Source organism: Cupressus sempervirens, chromosome 7 (genome assembly GCF_028749045.1).
Source record: "Cupressus sempervirens isolate cs-2001-9-10 chromosome 7, ASM2874904v1, whole genome shotgun sequence".
Classification (NCBI taxonomy): Eukaryota; Viridiplantae; Streptophyta; class Pinopsida; order Cupressales; family Cupressaceae; genus Cupressus; species Cupressus sempervirens.
Window position 1 is genome coordinate 32,821,294 of NC_143124.1, and position 18,488 is coordinate 32,839,781.

The window sequence follows — 18,488 nt, forward strand, 5'->3', positions numbered from 1 at the left end:
TAACTTCCCCTAAGTTGATTGTTCTATTCTATACTTAATATCTGAATCAAAATCTTTCTTCTACTGTCTAGATTTTCATAAGTTGAGCTAATACTCTATCTCTATCTCTATCTCTATCTCTATCTCCTTCATATTATTTCTCATTTCTTGTTCTCTTACTCCCCCTTTTCTCATAGTCCCCCTTTTTGATACTTATGTCAAAGGGTTATACAATAATAGTGTGTTTGTCTAGAAATGATTTGTGGATCTCTAGTATAATCTTTAGAGATACATCTAATTATCACAAGCTACCTCCAATGACTTGTTTTGGATGGCCAACTTGGCAACAAGGTGTACTAAGCCTTCAAGTGTAGAAATATGAGGATCTTTGTTCATGAGATTTTTAGTGTAGGCTAGTTCCTTGTATAGTATCTCCGTGTGTGGAGTCAATGTAGACTGGATATATAGTTTAGCCTTGATGTTTCTTTAATCTATGTGTAATATTTCTATTTGACTTTGGGATTATAGGATGGTGCTGAAGTGTTTCTCACTTTGGGCTGGAGACTATGGTAGAGTTATGCTAGATGTTTACATAATGATCTCCAAGTTTAGATATGACTCCTAACTTTCCTTGTGAAGAGTGTAGTATTATTCAATTTGGTATACAAAGAGAAAATATTCTCTAGTACCTTCTTCACACTCTCTATTTTGGTTGCTAATTCAACCTATGATAGTACAATAGCACTGGATATCTTTTCATTAGCTTTATTCTAAACCTTTCTCTTAGACCATTCAAGTACTTTAACATTTGTATCTAGGTTTGTGTCATTAACTATATGCACTATACTGGTTACTTGTTTAATTATTGGCTATTTTCCCTATAGAGCTAGTGGACTGAATGCATCGAGAAAAATCTCTTTGATATCAGTCAAGGCTTGTCTCTACCTATGCTCCCTTCTAAGTAGTTCTTGTTTTTTCTTCTTTGCTATAGCCCCTTGAAGAATGCCCATCTACTCAATTGTGACGGGTGCAAGATCAAATTTAGGCAACACAATCACTTCATCTAAGCTCATGTTACCATATAATGTTACCTCATCTACCTTAGATATGTTTGGAATTAGCCTTGATGACTATAATGGTGTAGCTTCTATGCTTATCCTCTAAAGACCTTGACTAGTTGGACTACCAAATTTTGGTAAAGTTACTAGTTCTTGTATTGCTCATTTCTCCTCTAGCTTTGTTTTCAAACTTGACTCTTCATTCTTGTCCTTCTCTTTCTCTATATTACCAATAGCACCTTGATTTATTGTTGTAGGTGTAGGAGTGACATCTTGACCTATTTGAGCTTGAGCTCCATCTTTCTCTAATGTTGTAATCTCATCCTTCTACTCACTAGATGTTTTAACTTTGTCATTTGTCTTTGTAGGTTCATCTCTAATAACTAGAGTACTTTCTACTATTAGTGGAAACTTCTTTCTCCTTTTAGTGATACACCACAATAGGTAATGATGTTTGTACCATGGTAGATTGAGAAAGGGGTGTAGATATTTCTAGTGTTTTTGTTTCCTCCCCTGCATATGCCTTATTAGCCCTCTCAATATCATCAACACTTACTAGGATAGGATTATCACAAAGTGTAGCCTGTGTAGTGGATCTTATCAAAATCTTTAAGTCTTTCTTTGAAAGGGGATTGATGTTTTGAGTGATAGTCTCAGAAAAATCTTTTATCATAATAGTGTCAATAATTACACTTGTCTCCTATTGATGAATAGCACTTGACACTTGTGTACCTGGTACACTCTATTCTATTTGATACTCATCTACAACTAGTGCCTGGGTGTCTATGTTCATGTTCATGACTCCCTCAACTATATCTTATTCAATTTCTTCTTATTTTTCTTCTTATTTTTCCTCACTTACTTCAATAGCTATTTACATAGCTTCCTCAAATGTTGGTAGTCCATTTGTTAGCTTCCATATTTTTTTTGATTTCACCACAACATCTTCAATGTCATTTTACAATATACTAAACTTTCTATACTTTGGAACAAATTTTCTAGTATATCTCTTAATGTATTTTTCCATTGCAACCTTACTTAGCTCTAGAATTACCTATTAAAGTTTTGTCTCTCATATTATTCTTTTAGTATCCACACAATAGTGCCACTTCTATTCAACTCTATCATAGCAAATTTTGGGTATGGAGTTGGCAAGTTCAAGAGGAGACTTTTTAAAAATTACCATCATGCCATAATTAAATCAACATTATTTCTAATATTATCACATAGATTATCTAAATCTAAAGAAGAACTATGACTTACCAATTAAAACTATCTATTTTCATTAGATTTAGTCTTCTCTTCATTAGATTCAACTGGGGCAACATATTTTCTCCTTGGTCTCTTCTAAGATTCTTCACCCTTGCTAGCTTTACTAGATCTTTTTTTTTTTTTGGTCTTGGCTTCTTACTTAGCCTTTTGTGTTGTGGATCTTGTGCTAGCCCTTGTTATAGGTATTGTAGGGTAAGTAGGTTTTGTAACCTTCTTTGGTTTTTTCATTGCTAGTAGTTTAGATTTTCTGTTCTTCCTTTCAGTAGCTATAGGTGCTTTAGTGGATTCTTCTCCCTTGGAACCTTCTATAATTTATACTTCCTCTACTTTTTGCTCTTCTCCTTGAACTTGGGTGATGGGAATTGGTGCTTGGACATGTGTAGTTTCATCATCATCATCATCACCTTCTTCTTTTACTCCTTCACCAAATTTTTCTTTCATTTTCTTGTCTATCTTATTCTTGTTCCTAATGAAAAAAGTAATCTTCAATTCCATGGTGGTTTTTGACTTAGCCACATCATAGTTCCCAAAAGTTGTAGCATCCTTGTCCACTTCTTCTACAAGTAATATGGTGATTGCTAGAGAGGCTTCATTACCATTGATTTTATATCCCAATGGTCTTAACCATATAACTCTAGGAATTGCTGCCTAGACATATGTAAAGTCAGTGTCAACTAGGAAGAAAACATCATCAAAATTCTTCTAAACTAGTGAAATTGGTATCCTTATCTTTTCTTCATTGTCTACTTGAAGTCTTTGAAGTATCTTGTCATAACTGACTAAAAATTATCACCTAGTTCCTCAATGAATTCACCTATTTTCATTTTAATAGTTTTTTGTACCTTCCATGTAACTTTACCAAAAATAGGAAATGTATTATGTACATAAAATAATATACATAATGTTGCCTAGGGTTTTGAAACCTAAGTATTTCCCCTTTTCATTCAACTATGTGAGAAGTAAAAACAAGGTAAGCTTTAAAAATAATCATTATTTAAAAATTATTTTACATTGTATATTATTTAATTCTTTCAAGAATTAAATATTATCATGTTCAAATGTAGAATAATTAAATAATCTATTTAATTTAAACCAACATTTATTTCTAACATAGTTAATTCTAAAAAGGAATTAATTATTTTAATGATATGAGGGTGAAAATAAGAGAAGTACAAAGGACAATGTTAATTCTTTAAAGAATTAACATTATTGTAGAGTATGTGAGCAATGTTTCTGGATTAGATTGTGTGAGTTTTTTTAGCATCAACATTTCGGATCATACTACATGATCCATCATTAGGACAAGAGAACATTCCATATTCTGATGTTCTCTTGTCCTGATGATGGATCATGTAGTATGATCCGAAACGTTGATGCTAAAAAAACTCACACAATCTAATCCAGAAATATTGCTCACATACTAATGGATTGTGGAAATCTAATTATGTTAATTATTGTAGAGTGCCAAATAATTTTTACACTTTATATTAAAAAAAAAAACACACAAACTAATAAGCTAAAGGGGGTAAGATAAATTTTAAAGAAATTAAAATAATTAGTTCTTCAAAAGAATTAATTATCATTGTAACATGAGTCATTTGTAGAAAACTTGTACAAAGAGAAATTCTTGGGGAATGGGCTGGATTGGAAAAGGAATAATTAATCCTATAAGTGAATTAATTATTATAGTAATGTACCAAAGAAGTTAAAAGGGATTTTGGTAAGACGTTGGGGCAGTTGCCAAACTTCTTTGAAAAATTAATTAATGGGGACAAATAGTTGGTAAGGGTTTCTTCTTCTCAATTTGAGAGATGTCTATACATTTTTCAAGAAAGGAGAAGGCATTTTAGTTTTAAATATTTGTAACAAAGAAGGGAGGGAACAAATGATATTTATTTTTCAACTTGTTTATCATGTAAGGGAAAATAATCATATGGTTGTTTGCTTGTTTATTTGAAATAAAGAGGATTTTACCTTGAAATCCCATGGTTTTAATTTATTTTTCTTTGATTGGAAGTGATCATATGGTCACTTTAGTCACATTTGAAATAACATCTTGTTCTCATTTATTAAGGTTTTAGGCGTGTGATGAAATCTTGAGGTTTTATTCATCCAAATATGCAAAATGAATTTTAGATTTCATTTCATTTCTTTGTAGATTGGAAGATTGATTAGAGAGCCTGTGTGCTATGCATTTGATTTCCTTCTAAAGTTTTCTAAATTCAATTTCACATTCATACCATGTTGATGAATGTATGTTAATATTCCTTATGTACCTTTTGATTTAAGGCAAATCTGAAAATTATTTATCATAAATCAAAAGGAGGGAGTTGTACCTTTATTTCAAAATTTATAGAGTGCACTTGAAAAAATAATTGCAAGTGACTCAAAATGTTGGTTTCAAAATTATTTTTTAATTTGGGAATTTTTAGAGTTATTTGCAAAAGATTTTCATAGAAGAGAAATCTATTTACTAACAAATTTTTGGTGACTCTAATGGGGAAAAAAAGTGAAGTTCTAGTGTTTTCTTTCCTTAGAAATTTGAAGGTACCTCCCCAAGGATGGAGGTTGGCAACTCTAATTCGTTTCTAGTTAAAGAATTCTTGTGTTATGGCTTTGGTTATAGTCTAGCTGTGGGAGGCTCAAATTGGGTCATTTTCTTTGTCTCAATACTCAACCTTACCTAAAAGTTCAATAGAATATCTCCCAAAAAATTTTGGTGATGCAAATCAAGACTTGATTAAAGCAACTATAGTCACCTATGGTATTCTTGGTGTGTAGGAAGAGAATTTATTTGTAAGATTGTTTGTAGGGAGTCTCATTGGGAGCACTACTGATTGGTTTTAGAATTTACATAATGGTTTGTTGGGTGATGCGACGCGCTCCCCTACCCACAGGTGGTTAATTATGTGGTGTTCCATGTTCACTAATAGTCATGGCTTTTGGTGCAACGGGAAATGGGCCCTACAAGTGGTATCAGAGAAAGGTTGTCTTTCAGTTATCCTCTGCAAGAAAGTCTTACGGTTAAGTGGGAGTCTCACAGTTGAGTAGGAGCGATGGCAGATGAGGGTAACTTGAGGGTTGACAGGTTTAATGGGCAGAACTTCTAGTTATGGAAGATGCAAATGGAAGACTATTTATATCAGAAGGATTTATGGAAGTCGTTGGAAGGAAAAGCCAAGAATCAGGGAACTATGTTAGAGGCTGAATGGGATCTTTTGGACAAAAAGGCACTCGAAAGCATTTGGTTATGCTTGGCACCATCGGTGGCATTTAATATTACAAAAGCAAAGACGACAAAAGATTTGATGAAAACCCTAGCGACACTGTATGAAAAGCCCTCCACTTCAAATAAGGTATTTCTCATGAAACGTTTATTTAATATGAAAATTGCAGAAGGTGGATCTGTTGCAGATCAATTAAATGAGTTTAATACTATTACTAGTCAATTATCTTCTATGGGTATCAATTTTGATGAAGAAATTAGGGCTCTCTTGATTTTGTGTTCTTTGCCTGAAAGCTAGAATGGCTTGGTAATGGCGGTGAGTAATTTTGTTCCTGGATCTAGTACCCTAAAATATGATGATGTGATCGGTGTTATTTTCAGTGAGGAAACTCATAGAAAATCCTTAGATAGATCTACATCAGGAAGTGCTTTAAATGCACAAAGCAGGGGCAGAATGACTGAAATAGGAAGTAACTCTGGAAATCGTGGGAAATCAAGAGGAAAGTCAAAGGGGAGGAGGTCTCAATCGAGAGGACCAAATGATTGCTGGTACTGTGGGAAACCAGGGCACAAAAAGAAAGATTGCTGGAATCGAAAGAAAAATGAAGGAGATAAATCAGATGGAGACAAGGAGGAAAATGTGGTAAGTAACAAATCCGAAGAGGATGCTTTGCTTCTATCTTTAGAGAGTGTTGATGATTCATGGGTTTTAGATTCTGGTGCTTCATTTCATGCTACACCTCATAGAGGTTATTTCATTGATTATGTCCAAGGAGATTTTGGGCTTGTTTATTTGGGGAATAATGAACCCTGTCAAATTGTTGGAAAGGGAAAAATTAAGATTAAGTTGTAGAATGGGAATCATTGGCTACTACATGAGGTAAGACATGTTCCAAAACTAAGTAGAAATTTAATTTCAGCAGGGCAACTCGGTGATGAGGGTTGTGTAGTTACTTTTAATGATAAAAATTGGAAGGTTTCAAAAGGTTCCCTTGTAGTAGCAAAAGGTGTGAAAGTAGGCACCTTATATCTTTGTAGAGGTCATATTGTTCCTTCTACTTTGATTGTTTCAGAGAAAAATGAATATTCAGGAACAATTACTGCAGTTGATCAGGGAGAACAAATAGCTGCTGTAGATTCTGATACAGCGCTATGGCACAATAGACTTGGGCACATGAGTGAGAAAGGTATGAAAGTACTTCATTCAAGGAAAGTTTTACCAGGTATAAAATGTGTGAATATGGATTTCTGTCAAAGTTGTGTGTATGGAAAACAAAAGAGAGTGAGTTTTGTAAAGACAGAGAAGAAAAACAAAAAGGAGAAATTAGAGCTTGTGCATACAGATGTATGGGGACCAGCCCAGGTATCTTCCCTTGGTGGCTCTCATTATTATGTTACATTTATTGATGATGTAACTAGAAAAGTATGGGTTTATTTCCTTAGACAAAAATCTGATGTATTTCAAACTTTTAAGAAATGGAAATGCTTGGTTGAAAATGAGACTGGTAAGAAATTAAAATATCTCAGATCTGATAATGGTGGTGAGTATTGCAATCATGAATTTGAAGATTATTGCTCCACTAATGGTATTCGTAGACAAAAAACTGTTCCAAGGACTCCACAGGAAAATGGAGTGGCTGAACGCATGAACAGGACTATAATGGAGCGCGCAAGGAGCATGAGGTTGCATGCTGGGTTGCCCTTACACATGTGGGTGGAGGCTGTCAATACTACAATATATTTGATTAATAGAGGTCCCTCTACTCCTTTGGGCTGTGGTATTCCAGAGGAAGCATGGACTGGTAAGAAGGCGAGTTATTCTTTTCTCAAGACCTTCGGTTGTGAAGCTTTTGCTCATATAGACTCTGAAAATAGAACCAAGCTAGAAGCTAAATCAAAGAAATGTGTCTTTGTTGGATATGGCATTAATGAATTTGGTTATAGGCTTTGGGATTTTGAAAATCTTAAAATTATTAGAAGTCAAGATGTCATATTCAATGAGAAAGTGTTGTACAAAGATCTGTTGCAGCAACATGAGAAGAAAGAAGATGATTATGTAGTGTTGGATGATACTCCAAAAGCTGATGTTCCAGCCATTCTTCATGATGTGCAACAACTGCAACAACAAATACCACACACACCAGTGAATGTTAGATGGTCAACAAGGCAAATTAGACCTCCACAAAGGTTTTCTCCCTCTTTGTATTCTATTTTACTTACTGATGTTGGTGATCCTGAAAGTTATGATGAAGCTGTGTAGGTGGATACTAAGATTCAGTGGGAGTCTGCAATGAAAGATGAAATGGACTCTTTGCTGAAAAATAAGACATGGGATTTGTGCAAGTTACCTACAGGTAAAAAGGCTTTACAGAATAAGTGGGTTTACAGGTTGAAAGAAGAGGAAGAAGGTAAGAAAAGATTTAAGGCTAGGTCAGTTGTAAAAGGATTTGCACAGAAAAAGGGAATTGATTTTGATGAGATATTTTCTCCTGTTGTTAAAATGACTTCTATTTATACTGTTTTAAGTCTTGTGGCTACTGAAGATTTTCATTTAGAGCAGATGGATTAAAATAGCCTTTCTTCATGGTGATTTGGATGAAGAAATATATATGGCTCAGCCACAGGGTTTTGAGGTCAAAGGTAAGGAGCAGTTAGTGTGCAAATTGAAGAAAAGTTTATATGGCTTGAAGCAAGCACCTCGGTAATGGTATCTGAAATTTGATAGTTTTATGCCTTAGCATGGATATAATAGGTGTCATTCAGATTACTGTGTTTATTTTAAGAGGTTGGATGATGATAGCTACATTATTTTATGTTTATATGTTGATGATATGCTTGTAGCTGGGTCTAACATGGATCATATTAACGGGCTGAAATGCCAATTAGCACATGCATTTGCTATGAAGGATTTGGGGGCAGCATAAAAAATCCTTGGTATGAAGATTTGCACAGATAGGAAGAACAAAACATTGACGCTATCTCAAGCTGATTATGTTGAGAAGGTGTTGCAACATTTCTCTATGGAGAATGCTAAAGTTGTCAGCACACCTTTACCTGATCATTTGAAATTGACTAAGGAGATGTGTCCCAAGACACAGGAAGAGGAGAATAAGATGTCCAAGGTACCCTATGCTTTAGCTGTAGGAAGTTTGATGTATGCTATGGTATGCACTAGGCCAGATATTGCACATGCAGTGGGAGTCGTTAGCAGTTATATGAGTCATCCAGGATTTGAGCATTGGAATGCTGTCAAGTGGATTCTCAGATATTTGAGAGGAACATCCAATAAGTGTTTACACTTTGGGGGCTCTACTACTGATTTATAGGGCTATGTTGACTCAAATTTGGCTGGGGATATTGATACCAGGCGGAGTACTACAAGTTATGTCTTTACTGTTGGTGCGGCAGCCGTGAGCTGGGTTTCTAGGTTACAGAAGATTAATGCTTTATCCACTATAGAGGCAGAGTATGTTGCTGCTACAGAGGCAGCCAAAGAGATGATACGGTTTCAGTTCTTCTTGGAAGAATTGGGACATCCTCAGAAGGATAATTATTTGTTCATAGATAGTCAGAGTGCCATTCATCTTGCTAAGAATTCAGCTCTGCATTCTAAGACCAAACACATACAGTTGCGGTACCATTTCATTCGGTCAGTTTTGGAGGATGGACAGTTAAAGCTAGAGAAGATACATACCAATGAAAATCTATCAAATATGTTGACAAAGGTTGTAACAAGGGAGAATTTGAACTCCTCTTCAGCTTCGGTTGGTCTTTTAGACTGAACATGAATACAAGAACAGTTCAATCAAACCAAAGTTCAATCACTTATCTTTTATCTTTGAAATATTCATCCCACATGTTCTAACAATACTTTCTAATAGTTTTATCATTTATCACATCTTTAGATGGAATTTGGTTAAAAAGTAGTTCCTCATCCGAACCCATCAAAATTGTTATGCCTTCTAATTTGTTTCTATCAATAGAACTGCCAATTTCTTCCTCTTTATTACTTTCATTCTCTTCATGAATCTCAGCCTATTCAAGAATTTTGCTAGGTTGGTTTTGGTTACATTTTGTATGACCTTTCATTTTGTCATCTCTTATTCTATTATATTTCCTAGATCTTTTCCTTTTACTATCCATTGAATACTTTAATCTATAGAGAAAAAAAAACTTAATTTAGATTTCGCTAAACACCAGCTAATGCTCCAATATATAATACATAAAAATAAAAATAAGTAGATAAGAAAAACACCTTAAAAATATTCAATCCATTGCAATTATGATTAAATCTGCAAAATAGTTGTTGAAAATGGCTTCAAAATTCATTGTCTTCAGAAAATGCTCTTCTATTTTTTTGTTGTTTTCTATATTTATTAAAAAAGAAAGAAAAAACAAATCTTATTTTATATGAAACAACAACATTAACCACTAGCAGTTTGATAGGCTGACAGGGGTTTCCACCAAAACCTTTTTAGCCGAAAGTGTTTTGGTCATAATTGTCTGTGGCATCCTAGGTGGCAACCACACAAGAAAAAATAAGAACTTCTATAAACCTCTCACTTTAAGGCCAATTTGGCCTACTAAATTGAATTTTTTTTTAAACTAAAAATATACTTTTGTAGTCTTGGAGTCAAGATTATGATCATATAAATTTTCTATTATTTTGATTAAGGATAATATGTTATAATTTGAAAATATCACAATTAGGTATTTTAAGATTTAGGAAGATGTCTATTCAAAAATAGGAAAAATTTAGTAAATCATGTTAAAAAATAATTATTTTTTAGTGCTGCACTAGAGGAGAGAGTCTTCTTCAAAAACATGTAATTTGTTTAAAAAAATATTTAGATTTGATGGAAAAAGTTTGACAGGAGGAAAAAACTATCAATTTCTAATAACTTTGACTTTGACCTATTGTAACTTGAAAAATATAAGCTGAATTTCAATTTTTCTTTTATTGTGCACTAGGTATTCATGTCAACTCTAAAATGTTCCATAATCAAACCAAAACATGAATATTTGCATACATTTGTTTGATAGGGAAAGACTCTATATTTTTAGCATCTTTAAAAAATTAAAAAATAGACTTTAAAAAATAAAAAATAAATAAAATTTTCACTCATTTAAAAAAAAAAAATTATATAAAGACCATTATATAGATCTCAAAGTCAAGAATATTCTCATATAGAATTTAAAGTGATTTAATTAGATATAGTATATTGTAATTAAAAAAATCTACAAGCACATATTTTAACACTAAAGAGGATGTCAATTTTGAGAAATAAAAAAATATTAAAGCATATCAAATAAATAAAATTAATACGACAGTCTAGAGGAGAGCATCCTCTTCCAAAATCTATAATTTTCTTTTGTTTAGAATATATTTTTTGAAAAATATGGTGGGAGATGGAAACTATCAATTTCAAGTGAGTTGCAATTTGAATCATTATAAAAGAGAAAAATTAGGTCTAAAGATAAAATTTTTTGGACTATTCTAGCTATATATATTATCTACAACATAGTTTGAGACAAAAGGGAAATAAGTTTATTTCCATATAGTTTTTTGGTGGGAACTAGACCTTTAATTTTTAGTATTTTTTAGCAACTAAAGTTATCTATAAAAATAAGGAAAATATATAAGTTCTTATTCCAAATAATTATTAAAAATTATAATAATAAACTTCATCCATTTCTAAAAATTACATTAGTTTACTTCATTTACAAATTCTAAATAATATTACTAGTTTTATGTCATTGAAGGTGAAAAATTATAGTTTTTTCAGCCTTTTCCTTTACAAAAGGGTGACATAGGTTTGTGCTTTTACCCTAGTTCTTGATGTAACCTAATTTATAGAACTATCAACAATTGTGCACATTCCATATTTGAATTGTAAGTTGTTAACTATATTGAAATAATTTGTTAAATGCTCGAGAGATTATTCTTTAATCATTGCACATATAGAAAAATAATAGTGTTGTTCTTACCATCAAGTGTAATAGAACCTATTCCTTTGAATAAGCAAGGAGTGTTATTATTAAATCTAATAACACCACCATCATACCTATATAGATTGAAAAAATTATTCTTTTCTCTTTCTATGTAATGTGAATATATATTTTCCATCACCCATTCATCCCTACTTTGTTCACATGTAACTAGATATTTTTATTCATCTACACATAAGGATCTCTATTGGGAAATTGGTCAGTGCTCTCCTCAAGATTTATGACAAGGTGATAACAGCCTCTCATGGATTCTATATGTAAGAATTTGGCTTAGGCCAGAATTCACCCAAGAACTAAAGAACTCAACACAAGCACACAGTAGACCAAAATAGGCAGAGTATGATCAAAATGATGATATTCATTCAATAACTGGATACAAGAGTACACTAGGAGTTCCTGAATATAAAGGCCTTGGGAGAGCTTCTAGAATGCATAGAAGTCAACACTATGATATGTCATACAACCAAGCACATGTCCACCATATATGGATTATCCTCCATTAAGCATGAGATTAAGTGTGATGATGTGAGGATAAGACTACAATGGTGTAGCATGCAAATCAGTGGAGTAGACAACATGTGCTAAATAAGGAGTGTGGAAAACTATGTTGTCATCATGACAAGTCAGTGAATGATGCATACTCCTGTGTTGTAGACACCATGTGCATAATTAGAGTTGCGTTACTCAATGAGAGTTCACAAAGTCCTAAGTGTCTCACCTAAAATAATAATAAAATAATGTATTAACCTAACTAAAACTTAACTAAGTGTAATAAGTAAATACTTATTTACACCAACACCCCCCCTTAAGTGCAAATTAGGGGAATTCCCTTAAGCTTACATAATCTAGGATGAAATGAAATATGGGTCCCAACTACTAGGCCATGTTAGTTACCCATGTACGTAATGATATGCAAATCTCTCATAAAGTGGGGAAAGAGGGAAAACTTCATGGGAAAAACTCTCCCCCAAAAAGAGAGATAAAGAAGGATGCATTGATGGATGGAGTAATCAGAACCCCCCATTATGACATACATCCAATATATACATAAGAGAATGATCAGAAGAGTTAGAGAGATAGGATGGGCTCCCCTCCCCAAAGAAGAAAGCTGAACAGTGACTACTCTGATGAAGAAGCTGATCCAAGACTACAAAATGGTGTTCCTCTCCTTAGGAACAATGCCAAGGGTACAAATGAGACATGTTCGCTATGTGTCAAAAGAATCCCATGGATAAGTGGTGTCTCTGAAACCTACTCAACTGGCTGAAGAACCTATCCTAAAGAACTATCTATCTTTCCAACTAATGAAGAACCTTGTTGCAACTGCTGATCATAAGTATCCACAATCACTTCAACCTATGATGATTTATCATGTAGAGAATGAATAGGAGAGTCTGGAACCCTTGTGACAATTGAAGAAGGTAATTATTCATCAAGAAGAAGAGGCAAATCATCAATACTGTCTCCCAAATCTATCACTGAACCTGTATCTAGAAGACTAGAAGTACCTTGTTATTCTGGACCTATCACTATGGCTATGTATGCATGTGGACTGAACTAAAGAAGTGACCTCTCACTATATCTGTCGATAGAACTCCATGTGTCTAAAGCTGTTGAAGCACTACCATTGGTGTCACTATCAGTATCCACACTGTATGATGTGCAAAGAGGAGTAGAGGATAAGCTTGGTGAACTTTCCTCAAAATGTGCATCCTTCTCCAAAAAAATTTGATGTCTTAGGATCTAGAAGTCTGTATGCCTTCACACCATCTTAAGGAACAAGGCTAAGATGACTGTGCCTTGCGACCCTTGGAAGATCTGTTTGCCCATGTAGGATAAACAAAAGACTCTGAAGTGTGTCACAATAGGTTTTCTGCCACACCATGCCTCAAAAGGAGTTTTTCCATCTAAGGCAGGATGAGGAGAACGATTAAGAATATGAGTGGCACTTGAGATTGCTTCGACTTCTAATGATGGATCTAGAGACTTGGCATGAATCATACAACTTGACATAGACTTAAGAGTTCTAATACTCAAAGCTGCAACATCTGTCTTATGCGGACTGAATGCTGAAGGAATTTGAAGATCAATTCCCTCATGTCTGCAAAATTCTTTAAGTCTTCTGTGCACATCCATGTTTCCATTGTCCATGTAGAGTACTTTGATGGCCTTTCTAGATTTTTTTTCTACATGAGCCTTGAAGTCTAGAAATGCATCCAAAACTTCATTATTACTATGCAAAAAGTAGACCCAAGTGAACCTTGAAAAGTCATCAACTAAGGTAAGTATGTAGTGACCCTGGCTAAATGCAAAAGGACTTGCTAATACCATGTGAACCATTTGAAGAACACTTGTTACTCTAGAAGACTTCCCTCTTTGTAACTTCCCCTCTCGATGCATATCCACTAAATTTGATGAACATTTACCCTTGGAAAAGTAAATTTGAGGTAGACCTTTGACCATGTGGTATGTGCAAAGTTTCTAAAGATAGCGATGGTCAAGATGACCATACCGCTCATGCCATAATTGAATGTTTGAATGAGATTGAGTTAACCAGGCCTTTGAAGAAGATTTGGGCACAAAATGTGAGAAAGAGTACAACCTCTTGTGATTATTCACTTTCCCTATTGTAACCAAGGAATTTTCTCTAAGACTATGTACTTTTATTGAGTCAGGAAGGAACTCAACTCTGTGTCCATCTCCAAAGTGAGTGACTTGGTAGATTGAAAGGAGATTTGAACTTAGGTTTGGAACATAGAGAACCTCTTGAAACTCTCCATTTTCCATTTCCATGTTTCTTTTTCCTTCAACTTCCATTTTTCTATCATTCCCCATGAAGATGTGCGATACCCTTGAGTGATTCAATGAAGAAAAATCCTCTCTTGAAGAACCCATGTGATATGAGGCACCAGAGTGAAATATCCATTCTTTCGAAGAGTTTGCATTTGCCATGAATGCTTGCCCTTTGCCCTTTGAATCTAAAGAAGATCCCTTCTCCTTGTAAGCATTGGGAAATGGAACATTATGTTTCCTCATGATGTTGTTTAATTCATCAATATGTTTATTATAACACTCATGCTCTTCATGACCCAATTTCTTGCAATAAGCACACTTCTTCTTCTCCTTATTATTGTCCTCTTTCTTATTGGAATTCAAGGACTTTCCTTATTGAGGTGTTGTCTTTTCTACATCCTTAGATTTGCTCTTCCATTTCTTCTTACCCTTTCCTTTATTTGAAGACTATCTAGCTGAATGTTGAGAACCTTATTGGCCACCAATGCTTTGGACTAAGGTGATTTGAGAATCCCCATTCTTTTCAACTTCTTTTCTTCATCATCCAATAGTTTAGCATATTCATCAAAAGTGACTTTCTTATAGACAAACCCTAAGGTAGTCTTTGAGGTGTTAAAAGAAGATACAAATGTGGAATATTCAAATGGCAGCTTGTTATGGATGAGATAGATCAATTTGTCATATTTTATAGAACTCCCATAATTAGTAAGCTTTTTCCTTAATTCATTCACCTTAATGATGAAGTCTTGTATTGAGTCATACGACTTAGGATCTAAGGAAACAAGCTCATCTTCAATCTTGAACACATCCTCTTCAGAAACTTTCCCATAAAGGCTTTCAAGGGTATCCCAAGCTTCCTTGGATGTAGTACATTTCTTGATTTGATACATGATTTTATCATCTACCCCCAAACATATATCACCTAGGGCTTTCCTATCCATGGCTACCCAATTTGAAATTTCACTTATTGATACATGATCACCTGCTAGTTTAGGAAGAGTACCATCCACATATTGTGAAACTCCATTATGCATTAAGTGATACAACATTTTGATGGACCATGTAGCATAGTTATGAGGAGTTAATTTAGGAAACTTAAAGTTGCCCATAATGCAAAAAAATGAAAGAAAATTGCAAAAAAGAGAGAAAACAACACCAAGAATACCCCACCTTTCACTAAATCAAGAAACCACCCCCCCCCCCCCCCCCACCCCCCCCAAAAAAAAAAAAAAAAAAGATGCTTTGGGCACTTTATTAGTAGTGCAATTACAATGGGCCACTTGCCAGTTTTGGCCTTTTTAGGCTTTTGATTTTGCTTGTTACAACCTCTTAATAGAGTAAAAATTTGAAACTTTACAATGTGCTACAATACTGAAGCATTACAGAGCGTTTGAAGTTGCAAATTGTGGGATTATCCAAATACAATCACCAAAAAATGCAATTTTCAAAAATTCCTTACACCAAAACCAAAAAATAGCTACACCACTGAAAAATTTAGAAAATTTTACCCAATTTCAAAAAAATTGCACTTGATTTGGAGTCTAATTGTGTGAGTTATGGCCTCTTGAAGTTAGACTACCAAAACCAAAATCAATTTAGTGGGGGGTTAGATGGGGTTAAGCACCAGAAAAATTTGATGGTCATACGGACATCACAGTAGTTGAATTGGGCCAAAAAATGATGGTCATACGGCCATTAATTTTAGGCTCATAAAATGATGATGTTAGCACAAAACTGAACCCACTGGATGACATGGCAGTACGGATGGGACACATCACTATCTGTACTATATGGATGTGTATGGAAATCACTGCCATGGGGTGCTAATAGAGCATACGAATGCTGACTTTGCTACTTAAGTGTCGGCTAAATGTGTAGGTGGTACTGTTTGTTTGGATGTCTACATGTGGCTAAGTCACTGCTAGCAGTACTGATAGTAGGGATGCTGACTCAGTGATGGTGACTGACTTTCACTACTGACTGAGGTGAGATATGGCCAATGATGCAATTGCTTTATGGCAGACTTGTTAGAGTGTGGGCAGAAGCCAATTTTTATATTGCGGGTGCTAGAAATGAAAGCGATTGCCAGAGTTTGCTATTATAGTCCCACATCCATAGGACAACACAATATGCACTCTTTAATAACCTTCACCTGTAGAATGCTGAGCAATGTGGAGACGGTGGAAGGGGGATCCTGGTCAGGTTTCTCACCGTCAGTTTGAGCGTAGTGCCAGCCAATGCGGTTGGAATATGTAGACGCCGATTGAGCTTGGCTTGTGGGTAGATAATACTTGCCAAAATTTGATTGAGTGTTGTACAGTTTTTGCAGGGTATGGCTCGAGACTTGTTTAAGCTAAAAATTAAATAAAAAATCCTACAAAAATAAATATAATATTCCAGCAAATGTGTAGTATGGGCTTTGATAGCCCGTACTGCAAAAAAAATTTCTTTGATGGGAGAATTAATTCTAAAAATACTGTCAAAAAAATACCCAATAATAACAAAGAAGAATAAATTCAAATCCAAAAAATGAATTAAATAGATCTGAAATAGATCATACCCAATTTGCAAATCGTTGCCTTCAGGTGCCAATTTGCAATTTTTTTTGCCTCACGATCAACTTTCACCCAATATAGGCAAATTTATAGTCAATCTTCACCGAATTGATGCTCTGGGCACAACAAAGAGGTCAAATCTAGCTCTAGATGCTCCCAATTTCTACGGATCCTCCAGATGCAAGTCAATGTGTTGAAGCATGAAAGGTCTCAAATAGCTACGTGATGAGAATCCTCCTTAGCTCTGATACCATGTAAGAATTTGGCTTAGGCTAGAATTCACCCAATAACTAAAGAACTCAACACAAGCACATAGTAGACCAAAATAGGTAGAGTATGATCAGAATGACAATATTCATTCAATAATTGGATACAAGATTACACTAAGAGTGCCTAAATATAAAGGCCTCAGGAGAGCTTCTAGAATGCATAGAAGTCAGCACTATGATATGTCATACAACCAGGCACATGTCCACCAGATATGGATTATCCTCCATTAAGCATGGGATTAAGTGTGATGATGTGAGGATAAGACTACAATGGTGTAGCACACAAATCGGTGGAGTAGACAACATGTGCTAAATAAGGAGTGCAGAAAACTATGTTGTCATCATGACAACTCAGTGAATGATGCATACTCCTATGTTGTAGAGACTATGTGCATAATTAGAGTTGCATAACTCAATGAGAGTTCACAAACTCCTAAGTGTCTCACCTAAAACAATAATAAAATAATGCAAAATAATTAAATAATGCATTAACCTAAGTAAAACTTAAGTAAGTCTAATAAGTAAATACTTATTTACACCAACACTATATGTCTAGTAGTTGTATAAAGAATTAAAATTTTCACCTTTTGGTGCAATAAAAATTACACTACTAGCAAGGGGTTGGCCTAGCTCACTATTAGGCTTCTAAAAGAATGCACCAAGGTTTGGCTGTGGAAGCAACAAGTTGATTAAAGTTATAATTGATAAAATATGAAGGTTGACACAAGATTTCCAAGAGATCCACATTTCTCACATGTATCATGAAGGAAATGGCATGGAAAATGTGCTGACTAAATTTGGCCATAGTGTCATGCACATTGTGGAATGGGATGACATCAGGTTCTTTCCATCATTAACTCAAGTTGTGATAGAAAGGGAGTGTACCTTTATAAATACCATATGAGTAATCAAAATAGGTGGCAAGCATTCTTTTCTCCATGTAAGCATGTGAACAAGATGTTTCATAAAGGGATTTTTTGGCATAGTTAATTATTGAATTGCATTGTAGTTTTGGTTTCATGAATATTGATTACTACTGTAAAAGGATGCAAAGGTTGGACATAGAAAGATGTAGAAAATGATCTAGTAATGAAAAAAATGACAAGTTAATGAATTCCCACACAAGATACAACTTGCAATGACCATTTATGGATGGAAATAGGGCACTCACACATGCTATAAAGAATTGTTTTTTTTTAAAGAAACATTATGGACTTATGATGGTCATGCAATGCTTTTTCATTTTATTTGTTGAGGTTCTTCAATTTATACCCTACAATGTTAGAACCAACAATAACACTATGTCATCTAAAGAATTAGTGGTTGA